This window comes from Puntigrus tetrazona, unplaced genomic scaffold (genome assembly GCF_018831695.1).
Source record: "Puntigrus tetrazona isolate hp1 unplaced genomic scaffold, ASM1883169v1 S000000008, whole genome shotgun sequence".
Classification (NCBI taxonomy): Eukaryota; Metazoa; Chordata; class Actinopteri; order Cypriniformes; family Cyprinidae; genus Puntigrus; species Puntigrus tetrazona.
This window is the reverse complement of record NW_025047688.1, coordinates 344,816-358,963: the sequence shown is the minus strand read 5'-3', so window position 1 is coordinate 358,963 and position 14,148 is coordinate 344,816. Positions and strand designations below refer to the sequence as shown.

The 14,148-nt window shown below is 37.2% G+C and overlaps 1 pseudogene; it reads left to right on the top strand.

The window, feature by feature from the left end:
• Positions 1-269: 269 nt before the first annotated feature.
• Positions 270-14,148, top strand: part of LOC122332252 — a 76,638-nt pseudogene continuing 62,759 nt past the window's right edge.

Here is a 14,148-nt window from a genome sequence, read left to right as displayed (position 1 = left end):
TCCTCCTCCTCCTCCTCCGTCTCTCTAACCGTCTGGTTCTTTTACCTGCACTCGTCTGGACTCGTTAAGCTGAGTAAAGACACAGAGGACAGGAAGGAAGAGAGATGAGATAGAAGGAGGGAGAGTAAGACTAAGACGGTGCAATTCATTCTCTGTGGAAATCCAGGCGGCATTTGGACACCTGTGGAACACAGTTTCGGATATTCTACTAGCGTGATATGATTGGGACGGCTCAGATGGAATACCAAGTGAACTGACTTGATTGGATTCTCTCGAGGTTAACTAGCATTTTTACACTATGTCTAAACCTTCACGACTTGCTCGCCCGTCCTCGGCGGGTCCTGGCTCCAAGCTCCCTCGCGCCTCGGCGGGATACACCTGCCGGCCGACCCAGAATGCACGTCATGGGGAGAAGGTGGCGGATAGGAAGTGAGGGCAGTATACCTGGCCAAAGGCCTCCGGTCAATGGAACGACACATCCGCAGATTCAGCAAAACACTAATATGAAGGAAGAGGAGGAGATGGGTCAAGCAAAGCGCAGAATCAGTCAATCTAAAGGGTCCTCCGCAACCATAACCCAGCAACAAGTCACACAACCCAGTAAGTAACCGAAAACCAAAGGTGGATACCCACAAAGTCGAACTTTGATTATCAAACATTTCATGTCTTCGTCATTTGAAAGAATAAATTCTAGGAGGAAAATATTATTGCTGAGAACTTGCGCTTTCTTTAGCTCAAGAGATTCAAAAAAAGTTTTTTCTTTTAAAAAAAAATCTAAGTAGGCCCAAGCACACATGTAATCGATTAAATCATTAATAAATGTTTTTTCCCACCTTTTGGTATAAAATGGATAGTTTATGCAGAATAACTTTAAATAGAATAACTAAATTAAAATGATTATTTGGTTTTATTTGTTCTCAGGGGCAATGCACATTAATAAACATTACTGTAAATGTGTACTTTTTCATTTTTGTAGACCCTTGACTGAATGTTAAAAAGTCACTCTAAAAACAAAAACATATAATCTTACACATGTGCAAACAATCTAGAAATATGAATAAAAAAAGTATTACTGTAAGAGAATCATCAGATTAGTCGAATAGTTAGCCCAATTTAAAATCTTTTGAAAATAGAAATAAATGACATGATTGTTTACATACAGTATGACTACAAATCTTGATCTTGGGAAACATCAGGCTTATGATAGCAGACTTGCTTCTAATAGCACTGTTTGAGACTATCTTGAGATCTCTTGTGAAACACAAATCATCTTATTTATGAAGAAATTGTATTTTTCTTCCCTATTCAAGACCTTCTAGCGGTGTGACACGTAACAAGTGACACGTTGTTTGTCTTCTGTGTAAAGATCACATGATCATAAGCCTTAATATTCTGACAAATATTGGGTAGATATTTCTTTTTAAACACTGGTATTTGTCATTATGATTATATTTGATGAGTATCCATTTTGAAACTGGGTGTGAGTAAAAATGGAACATACTGTTTTGTTTGCATAGGTTTTACATGCATTTAGGGTATTAAGTAGATTAGCGTACTCGATTTGGAGTATCTAAATGTAAGTGAACTGCATATGGTATTATGCTAAAAGTGTTCGGTGCAGGTTTTATGTTTATTCATATATGACAATGGGTTTTGTGGGATTAGATCGGCAGCTGGGTTGATTTTTGCTGCATTCCTCAAACAAACAAAAAAAAAAAAACGCACACACATGGGCTCACCATCACATTGCCTCCTCATTCCAGCACAGCGGGGAGCAGATTAATGCCAGTTTGTGTGTGTGCATGTGTTTGTGTGTGTGATTAGGCACCTCTTTATCACATTCCGCCCCAGTGGGGTTTTTAATCCTGCTGGTGTTGGTTGAAGAGCACCGTGTCAACTCAAAGTTGCTCTAAAGTGGTGATGAAGACCCAAATCCTGTCAAGTCAGTGACCTTTTGATGCCTGCCAGTCACATTCCTCAATGTTTAATGATTAAATGTCTGATCAGTGAAACTGCAGGACTGGGACACCCCTAGGTGGGGATTTAGATGATATTAAGGATATGGAGTTCTTGAGGTTAAAGAAATAGTACACCCAAAAATGAAAATTCTGTCATTGTTTACTTACCCTCAAGTAGTTCCAAACCTGTATGAATTTCTTTTTTCTGCCGAACACAAAGGAAGATATTTTGAAGAAAGTCGTAACCAGGCTGTTTTGGGCTCACTATTGACTTCAATAGTATTTTTTCCCGATGGTGACCCAAAACAACCAGAACAAAGAAAGTCATACTGGGTTTGGAACTGTAAATACTGACCGAATTTTCATTTTTGGGTGAGCTATTCCTTTAACATCCCCGAGCGACCAAACACATTCACGCACAGAAATGAGTGTGTCACTCCTATTTGTCATTCGTTTGTGTGATGATCCTCTGTAAAAACCTGTTTTTTGTCATTTTTGAGAAGTGTAAATAGGGACTAGAATCCAGATGTTACCATGAAAATTGGTCCTCCATAGTTTTAAAGGCATAGACGAGTCACAGGCATGTGTTTGAAACACTGTCAAGGTGAATCATTAACAGCTGACACAGAAACTTTTACAGGGTTTCGCATGGATTTTTTTGTCGATGGATGGACAAATGATGAATACAGCTTTTCAAAAGGCTACAAAAGACCAAAAATTTTCTATGTAGCCCATATGATTAATGCTTTTCTGAAGCCATGCTGTAGAATAGACATTTAAGTTGTTAAATATCGTTTGAGTTCCTTTTACATGTTAAGAACCAGTGTTATTTTACTATTGTTATTTAAAAACATTATCGTATCGTAGTTTAGGCATTAGAATTTGTTTTGCCATTTATCTTTATTTATTTGTTTGTTTTTGTTTTAGCACATCAAATTCTAATTATTTGAGGTTTTTTATTTTGATTATGGACTCTAGACTACATCTATGCCAAACCTTATACAGATCAATGCTAATATAAAATGTTAATATAAAATAGCTATTTTAATGACACATGGTTGATGAATATAATGAAAAATGGCTCTGTAAAATCACTAAGACCATTTGATGTGATATTTTTCCTTGAGTGCCAGTGCACTTTTTTGGCCCTTTTGTTGAAGCATTACAGCCATACAGACATTCGCTTTCATTGTAACAAAAGCAATGACTTTGGACATTATTTTATTCAATTATTCTATTCAGTAGTCATTATGCTAGTAGCTAACCTGCGTAACTTTTAGAGTGAATGAAAAAAGCAAACTGTTGCTCAGTTCTGCTCAACTGCAAACATTGTAAACGTTTTTACTTTAAACGGGGCATTTAAGAGTTAAAGTTTTCTAGACACGGAGTTCAAGCACAGGTCACTACATGTTGGATGAATGACTCTACAATGAATGAGCGGATGAATGGTGATACAATTCCCAACCTGAGAGATGACGAGTGTGCATTTTCCTGTAATTAAAATGTAATTTCCAACTGAATGCTATGTATTTTTTAGTATTTAAAGACAGAAATCAGGTTGCCAATGAAGAGTTAAGTGTCCTAAAGTGTAGAAGTACACCTACCTGTTTGGAACGGCACTATATGTAAGTTATACTGTAACGTAAATACAACACTATGAAGACCCTCACAGATCCGGAGCGCAAGAATATAATCACCTGTGATCTGATAATAATGTTTTCTATCTAAACGGGCCTCAAAGAAACATCTGGAAGGAAAACAAATACGTTCTCTTTTTTCTCTTTGCCCGTTTTGCGTCTGGCAGATAGAGTGATAAGGGGGAGTTTTGTTTATCAGCAGTCGGCTTTTTTTAAAGGGATTTTCTGTTTATATGCAGGTAAAATGGTTCAGTCTTTTGTTTAATCTGCTGTTAGCACTCTTTGAAAGTTTATCACAAGCAGGTGTAGCAGGACAAAGAACTGTATCACAGTCAGTAAATTTCATGGCTGGGTGGTCTTGCTTACTCATGGTTCAGCCAGACAGAGGTTATGGGAAAGAAAAAGGACAGAGAGGGAGGGAGACACAGCTAAGTTTATCTTAAGCTGGTTGTATCTGTACTCAAGCTTCTGCTGTTTGGATTTTCCATGCTTAGACTTTGAGTGGTCACTCGGATTGACGTGTTTAACATATCAGTCTGCAATCTGCTGATATGAGAACCATTTCACCGGGGGTTTATGGGATAGCTAGCGTAGTACACCAAAATAACGCATTTGGACATTTAATTTGGCTTTTTTTTAACATCGCAGAACTCAGATCAAGAGAAAGTGAAAAAGCTAACTAAGATGTTTAGTCGTTTTCTGTCATCATTTTATGGCTCATGTTGTTTCGAAACGTTGAAGTTGAAGACGTTGAGGAAAGCTCACTGCTTTTTCACAGAATGATAAAATTCAGTCGGTTCCTGATATGAAGCTATCTTGTGATTTCTAAAAACTGTATAAAATTTACTCAAAAATTGCAGTAAAGATATATGTTACAAAATAAATCATTTCAACTAAATGCTGTTCTTATGAAATTCCTAAAAGAAAATGAAAAAAAGGATTACAGTTTGAACAAAAATATTGAGCAGCCGATTGTTTTTAACGTTGTTGATATTGATTGTTTCTCAAGCAGCATATTAAAGTTATTTCTGAAGGATCATGTAACACTAAAAATGCAACCTCGATGAGCATTTGTGGCTTTTTTCAAAAACATAAAAACCTTACTTACTCTGAACATTTAGATTATGTTTTCATTGTATAGAACATATTTTGTGCTCTATGGAAGAAAGTTATGCGGGTTTAAAAGATGTGAGTAAATAAGCAGAGAATTTCAGATTTTAGGATGAACTAGCAAATAATCCTATGATTTTTGATGAAAGTGTCAGACATGGATGAGTTTTTATTATCAAGAGAAGGATCTAATACATTTCAATGGAGGCTGAAGCCAGTGGAAGCACTATGAAGAGAATTACGAGTGGGATTAGATTAATGAGCACTGCTCATTAACCCCTAATCCTCTCTGATTAAAAAAGTGAGACACTCCTAATCCAGAACTGGCCAAACTGAAGACAGGACACTCTGTAGAACTCACTGTATCAGCAAGATCCTAAAGATCAATAGCAGTTTAGCATTTCTACAAGGCATAATTCGCCTAAAACCCTTCACATTCTCACTTTCACGTTGTTTCAAACCTGTGTTGCTTGATTTACTGGCGCTGAAAAAAAACATCTGCTTATGCTTTCTTTCTATAGTACTATGCATGGAATAGAGCAGCATGAACATTCTCTAAAATGTCATGTTTTGTGGTTCATTGAAGAAAAGAAGTCATAAAAGTTTGAAACCTTATTAGCAGGGTTGCCAGGTTTTCACCATAAAACCAACCCAAATGCAACACTATGTGCAATAAAAGGTTTTTATTTTGGTTTTAGGCGTTCCCAATGACAGGATCCCATGCATGGAAGGTCAAAAGATGCATTCATTGTCTGAATTCATGCATTTATTTTTACTCTCAAACTCCCAAACTCTTTACTCAAAGATTCAAAGATTCACCCCTCCTTTGCATAACGCTAATCTGCGATAATTGGTCTGAATGACTATTTTTACTTCTCCAAAAGTGGCACCTATTGGCAAATAATAAATTTGCATCTTCATTTAGACCAAATGTAATTTTTAAAAATCCATAATAGGGGCACATTAAATCTAACCAAATCACTTTTCAGTGGGGATCCCCAGTAAAAATTGTGTTCAGGCGGTAAAATACACATATATTGACGGGGTTCCCCTGATAAAATTCGTATACAAGCATAAAAGTAGTTTTGGCAACACTGCTTATTAGGGTGAATATATGATTGGTTTTTGGTTGAACTGCCCCTACTTTGTTTAAGAGTAGGATTTCTTTTTTTCTCCACAAGACAAAGGGAAAAGGACAGTATTTGCTCATCCCAGATTTATTGTAACCAAATTACTCTTTTAAATTAGGTAGTTTGTGCTTGGAAGCCACTCCATTAATCTCGGACCAGCAGACTATTATTCCTTCGGACAGATGGAGTGCTCTGTTTGTGAAAAACTGAATTCATGTGGGCAGAAGTTGATCCACAGGTCACCGACCAGCTCAGCTAATGAAAAGTGCCTGAGTGCTTTAACTTAATGGCAAATGGAATCTGGTAATTGTTCACCATTTGGCAGGAAGGACTGAAAAGGGGAGGGAGAGAATGAAAGGAAAGGTTTATCATTCTGCATTGTGAGATATTCTAGTCTCCTAAAGCATTCAGGGAGACTTAATGTCAGGAGAGGGAGTAGCACTTTTCCTTACTTCAGGAATTTTCCAGAATCCTTTCTGCTGAGCTCATAGGCTGCTTAATCGACACTGCGCCTGCAAAAAACGGCTTACAGGACAAAGTTGCCATAGAACCTGAGAGGAAGGAACCCTTTCAACAATGCCCACCCCACATAAACTTTGAATTATGTCATTAACTTGGTGTATTCTGTGGAACATGTCTACTCATTCCAACCTGGTCTCATAAAAATATGTACCTCTGTGCGCTTTTTGTGCGATACCGTTATTGCATACTTTACTGCATGTTTTGCAGTTTCAGAAATGCCCAATGAGTGGCGCTAAAACACATTGCTTCAGGTATGTATTGCGACAATTATAATTTAAATATCTGTCGCTAAAAGCTAATGCCCTATTGTGTTGGAAATATGCCCTACACCAAATCCAACACTAAACCTACAAAAATAGTGTTAACAAATGCATGATTTAAAAAAAACCCCTGATTTTCAAAAAGCATTTGTTGATGCAACCATGACATGTAATTGTGTGAAAACTACGCTTCATTAATTGAAACTCTGTAAATTTATGTGAATAGGAATAAAAGGTGTATTGCTGCCTCTAGTGTTCATTTCTTTTGGAAACTGCAGTGATTTGTACTTATTAGTACGTATTTTGCGTCTCGCTAAAAAGTGCACCCAGGTACATTTATGCCACGAGATTGCCAGGTAGATTTATTATTTTCCTAAATGGAGGAAAGCAGCACGAACATTCTTCAAAATATGTTATTTTGCGTTTCACCTAACAAAAACCACAATAATTTGGAACCACAATAATTAATATATTATGTACACTGTCACTTTTATGCATTTCAAGTTTGTATTTTAAAAATTTCAAGTATTATACTTTGCTTTGATCTCAGAACCTTGGAGCAATAAAATAGTGAGAAAAATAGTGAGACCCTCCCAGCAATTGCCCACCTTAGACAAACCTTGAATTAGGTTACCAACTAGACAAGAACCAACAAGTTGAATGTGTTTGCACAAGTATATTGACTTTTGAGTTAGTTTGTGTTGATTCATGGTGTAGCTCTACAAGGTTTAGATGTCACAAAGTGTCCTGGGTCATGTGAGTCAGAAACCGAAGAGAGAGAGGGGGGGGAGAAGACCTCCATTTAACACACCTGGCTTTGAGGTTATTTCCTTCTGAGCTGAATTCATGCCCTGAGGGCTCGCCACGCATGCGAAGACTGCAGACGTTATGCACCGAGGGTTGCGCTTTTGTAGCTGAAATACACACTAAGGGTCATTGCACACCTAGTCCGAAATTATTGCACACTACAATATAAATCCGACCTCACATTGTTTCAGTTCACGTTTACACTGCCTTCAAAAACTTCGTACCTTAGAAAAAACATCGGATAGGTTTGATTTTCTGCGTTTTTGCATCAATAGCGCTTTTGATAGAAAAGGATGAAAAAAAGTCAGACGGAAATTTTGGGTTTGTGCGCGAGGACACACGGATTCTGTTAAGTGCCTCTTCATGAGTATGTGCAAGTGTCCCTAAGGCGTCCATCAGAGATAACTCTCCTAAGCAGAAATCAATAAAAACGTGGGCAACTGTGTTTAAATTCTCATTCATTAGATAGAGACCTAAGGGAGTTTGTCTGAGTGGTTGATAAAGCTTTTGAAGATGTTGATTCCAGCAGGGGAAAAGTGCTTTTGACTGCACTGCAGAAGTAAGAAAGTTGTGTTAAAGGGATAGCTCACTCATCCACTTTCACCCTCAAATATATTCAACCTCATGTCATTCTTTCTTCTGTGGAACAAAGAGCAATAAAAATTCAGTCTGTTGCTTGTATATAATTTTGGACTTCGACAGCTCCATTCCCAATCCACTTTCATTGTAGAAAAAATACGTGAAACTGCAGAAGAAAGAAAGTTATACAGGTTTGGAATGACAATTTGAATGAGCAAATGACAAAATGTTCAATTTTGGATGAACTACTAAGCTCCCTTCTAATGTTTCTTTTTGCATTCAGTACGGATAAACATGTTGTGTGGTTTAACCGCATCCAGACATGCATCACTATGGGAGCTAATCATTTCAAAACACTAATTCATAGTGTATTTAAGTGTTTATATAATATTATAGTCTCATCACCATAACAAAGATATTAAGAACAGTTGCACTTTGCAGAATGAAACAGATGTTCATTCCCAGACCATGCCAGAGAAAGACTACACCATCTTAAGTTAAGAAGTTAAAACAACAAGAAGTTATTTTATTTTTGTTTTCACTTGATCTGCAGTAGCAGGAGCGGGCTAAAATAGTTCCTTCCTTCCATTGTGACTATTCCTGGATGGGAATCCAGTCTTTAGCTCCCAGCTGTGACTTTATTTAAAGCAACACGATGCTGGAATTCCTGTGAAAGCTCATCTGTTGCATAAGCGTTAGTTACAAATGTTATGGTAACTGATAAATGCGGGTTTGCCAAAATAAATACGACGTTTTTTGACTGGTTGTTAAAAAAAGTTCCTGGCAACGTAAGCCACGCTGAAAATGTGTAAATGATTTGCTTGAAGATAATAAACGTGCTTTGATTTGATCATTTACGTCTAACGCAATGACACTGCGTAAGATTTTTTCCACATTTTTAATAGGCCTGCTCCCTTCTAATGCATTAGAGCAAAGTCACTAAGCAAGTTCTTATGAATAATCAAATAATCTGTTATAAAGTCACATCTTTTTGAGTTTGCAGCAGCTTAATTGGAGATCCGGTGTTCTCTGCCCTAGTTTCTACAGAGCCCTTATGAGACTATGAGCTCTGACAGGTTTGAGGCCCACACAGAAAATTGTAACTTTTAATCGTAATCTGGTGCAGTGGATGGACTGTTTCTCAAATTCCTCCAGCGCTTGTCGTCTTCTTTTTGTTCTGTTGCTGTTTCTTCTGTCTGCCTTTTCTTTCGCTCCGTTTTGTTCGAGGTTGCCACTTTTCTTGTTTGTCTGTCTCTAGTTATCTCCGCCTCCTTTTATCTCTTTCTTTCCTTCCATCCCTCGCTTTTTCTTGCCCTCTTCTTTCTGAACAGGTTGTGAGCTGGTTTTCTCGGTGCTGATTAAAAGTAGCGTCTCTGTTTGAAGTCTATTCAGCAAGCTGTGTGTGGTTGCTTATTAGGGTCAGCCAAGAGGGTTAGAGACTGCACACACACACCTAATGAACGCGTCTCCTAAAGAGACTCCTTGTTTCAAGAAAAGAGTGGTTAAGCAAGGATGAAAAGATGAAGGGATTTCCTGAAACATTGCCGCTGAGTATGGGTTGTGTGCACACACTCTTTCTTCTTCTCCCTTCGCTCCATTCTGACACGCCATTTACTGGCTAGACAGGCACCTGGTACAGAGAGACCGGTGAAATAGAAACAAAAAGGAAATGGAGCGAGAAAAAGGAAGGTTTTAAAGGTGAGAGGCGCAAGCGCTGCATACATGCAGTGAATTTCAACAGCCGTGGAAAAGTTTTTACAATTTCATTTAAGTTAAGTCATAAAGATATCTTTTGAATTAGACTGCAGCTAATCTAACCTGATATAAATCAGTTTGTGTCGGAAATGTTTAACTGTTATACACCGGATACATTGAGCCCTGGTGTTAATTTAAGAGACTGAGGTTTGAATCTGGCATCAGTTGTTTTCAAATCAAAACTCTTTTCCCTATATTTAAGCCCTATATTTTTCTTTCTGGATGCTGATAAGCTGGTTAATCCAGCGGTCACTTTCAGTTTATGTTAGCCACAGCTGAAGAAGTGATTGTCTTTAACCATCCAATGAGTTTGATTAGATTCCACTTTAAACAAGGTTTCATTGTTAAATATTTGAACTGATTTTTTATTCTTTGTTAGTTTTTTTTTTAAGCTAGCTTACATTTTGCAAGCTAACCACTCAGTTTGCTGGCTTAGCATGCTGGTAACCACTCATCCTGGTTGCTTGGCCTACCCTATGCTTCTGGAGACCTATCATCCTGTAGATTTTAGCTCTATTCCCAATCAAACACACCTGAATCAGCTAATCAAGGTGCTTAGGGACACTTCATAATCACAGAACTAAAGTCTGCAGGAGAGTAGCTCAGGGTTGGAGTTTTATATATATTGTATTATACTTTTTTCTTTGCTTAGGGATGACAACAACTACCTCCTGTAGTCCCAGGTGGACTTAATTTCTTATTTTTCTTATTCACATTATAGCACAGACAGAAATACGAAGTGTCTCTTGCTACAGACTAGAAATTTAATTCAGTAATGGCTGTAACAATAAAGTTTTCTTCCAAAAATACCATTAGTACCAGTACCAGTATCCATTATCGTAAAACAACAGTGAAGGACAAAAAACGAAGAAGAAAAAAATACTCTTTAGTACGGAAATAATATATTTGAAGAAAGATGGATGGATAGATATAAATTAGTGCTGTCAAATGATTAATCACAATTAATCACATCTACAAAGGTTTTATTTGCATAGCACATGTGTGTTTGCATTTATTATGTATATATAAATATTTTACAAAAATAATTTTAGGTATATATAGGCCCATAGGCAGAATTACACCTTTTGGTGCATGACGTCTACAGCAATGGACCAATATGTTTTCTGTCACAGAAAACAATATACAAAAATCAAAATATACAAAACAAATATTGTTAAGATCGGAATTAATCTATTTGTAACATCTGTCTGGTTTTCAGAGAATAGAAGTATTTAACACTTATTTCCAAGGTACATGGTGCGTCCCCTTTCCCGCCACCATCTATCTACGAATATATTATGCAATATCTCAAAACAAAAAAATAGATAAAAATACAACAATCAATTGTAGACAACACTTGGGGGTTCGTCAGATGGTGTTTGGGACATGATACAACATTCTAACTGGTTCATGATGGCTTCAAGTAGCTTCCCACTGTAGTGACCACGATGCATCAGAGGGTTCAGTGTGTTAAGAAACATGAAGTAAAGAGTCATGTATGTGTGCTCTTTAAGTACAGGGATAGTTCACCCATAAATTGTTGCTGGTAGCCATTGACTTGCACAGTGTGAAAGAATACTATTAAATGCTTGATTACCAACATTATATAAAATATCTTTAAAACTTAGAAATGTTTGCAACAGCTTAACTTCAAAAGTATACTTTTAAGATTTAAAGTACACTGCAAGTGCATATTCGGTAGAATTAAGTGCACTTCATTTTCATAAGGGATCTGCTGACAAACACCTGTTGGACTCGGCTGGGCTGAAAGATGATGCGGCGTCAGTGCAGTCCGTATAATGATGATTAGTGGTTTTAAGATGGTACCTGATGTTGATTGGCGAGCTTTCATGGCTGGCCTAAGGGTGATTTGTCTGGCTGCAGTTGCTCGGCACTTTGATTTACTGAAGAACGAAGCGGAGCTGATATACGATGTAAGACAGCGTGTAGATTCATGCTGGTATAAATCAGCATGTGCTCATCTTAAGCTCTCCAACATCTATTGAGCCAGACTGAATCATCAACAACTGTCTCCATAAAAGGTACTGAAAGATGTGTGTTTGGGTGATCGGATAAGGAATTTTTACCTGTTGAGACAGATATTGTTTTGCTGACCGGGTTTGACTCTCTGTGTGTGTGTGTGTGTTTTGCTCATGCCATTAGGTAATTAGGGTACTTAGTAGTCTACTGGGCAGATTTCTACAGCTTGGCAGATGATTGTGTGTTTATTAAACTATGAGTGAGGCATTAGTCTGGTCAGTGTTTTAAAAATCTCCTTATTATGCTTTAATATGCATTATTAGTTTCATAGAAACGAGCTTTTTTTGTTAGCCTGTTGATTTGTGCTTCATAGAAAATCTGAAATAGTTTGGCAGCGCGAAGTGCATTTGGGAAAGCTGAAAACAATTATTATATTGGTAATTCCATTTGGTGTTACCTTTCAGTCCCACAAAATTTCTATCCTAAACACTGCATTTTAGACTGCTCAGAATTCCCGTGCTCTGTAGGTTTGACTGAAACCATATACACAGCTGCAGCTTTGCAAAGCAGTTAATAGCAGATGCAAAAGTCACTTCCAATCTATGCTTCTCCTCCTTACCTTCTCTAAATTACAGTATAGCGTGCACTGCCATTTAAAGGTATTCCGTTAAAGTCATGACAAAACATCTCTTAATTTATCTCTTCTTTCCTCTTACACACCCGACATGCACACGCACAAACACAACATTAGAAATAACCGAAAAGAACATTATAATTATAGCTATTTCATGTCTACTATTGTCTAGTGTGTGTGCGCAGAGTGGAGAGAAGCTTCTCATTTTAGCGTCGCTAGTCAGTAACTGCCTCCGTGCATATTAGAATTTGATAAACGTCCCCATAATCAGACTCAGGAAATAGAATGAGTTCAGCCATTATGATATCATCAGTCAGACAGCCAGACCAATCATCTCTTCTCATCTGACTCTGAATTCCTTCAGGCTCACGGAGAGAAAGAGGATCGTGGAATGTTGAGCATAATTAAAGGAAAAACTCAAAATTGCGTAGTTACAGTTAAGGCCTTCCTGGACCTCCGATCAGATCTCATCATATGAAAAGCTGTCATTGTCTGTGTTTTTTGTTTCTCTTTTCCTGTCAGCTCTTGAACTTTCGTAGCCTGTAGTAGAGTGATATTTTGGAGCATGCTCAGTGGCTGAGGATGCTGGAAATAATCACTGCAGTTCATCTGAATTTGTGTCTGCGTGAATTAAATGTAAGTGTTTTAACATGGCGTTTAGTGTAAGTTTGAACAGCCCTCATTTCCTGACATCACAGACTGGTTCTCCTCCATTTCCTTGGGTGTCTGGATAGTTTAATTGATTTAAAGTATGACTGTATATTAAAGAAACTTAATTCTCTTCAACCTTTTCTCTTTTTCCTTTTTGCTCTCTCTTTCTTTAGTGTTTTACAATGTTGTGTTCCGACTTAATCATTTGCACGCACACAGGCAACTCAAATTAACTTAGGCTGTTATATTGGGGTCAAAAAGGTTAAATAAACCTAAAGTAATTATTACTGGAACGTGTGCTAATAAGATACAGTATGCAGTATTTTTTTCTTTTTTTCATGCTAATAGTCTTATTCAGCTACTACACATTAATCATAAATGCACTGATAATATCACAAAAAAATTCTGTTTCAGAAAATGATGTTCCTTTATCTTAAAAGGATTTCTGAAGGATCATGTGAAACTAAAGACTGGAGTCATAGCTACTTAATGAATATTTCCACAATATTGCCTTTTTTTCGCTTTTTGTGATCATGTGGTCATGTGATATTGCTAAAAGATCATTATTTTGTGTATTTGGTATTTTTGTTGCAATGTGTTTATGCTGTTTAAGGTTCCAAAAAGAAATTGTTTTCCACTTACTGTACATATTGTTGCCACCCCTTCCTGAAACCCCTCCCTTCCTCTGATTGGCCAGCAGTGTGTTGGAATGGGACAGTGTCCCTGGGATTGTTACTCCCCTTACTGTATTGTTAGGCTGTGTCCCGGCATGATGACACAAAGTAGTTTCACTTTCACAGTAAAACGCAGCGTCTCCAGAACATGGCGCTGGCAACAACATTACAGTGAAAATAAGATTTTAGTCTTTACAAAAACCTTTTTAACCTATGCAAAAACACCTCGCTCCAAGGAGAAAGGAAAACTTGAAATTACATCATGACATCTTTAAAACAGGGATTTAAACCTATAGCCTTTCATTACAATACTAACCACTATCATTTAACACTATATATATATATATATATATATATATATATATATATATATATATATATATATATATATATATATATATATATAAACTGGCAACGGAAGTATTGACTTTCAGTTAGAAGAATTCATCTG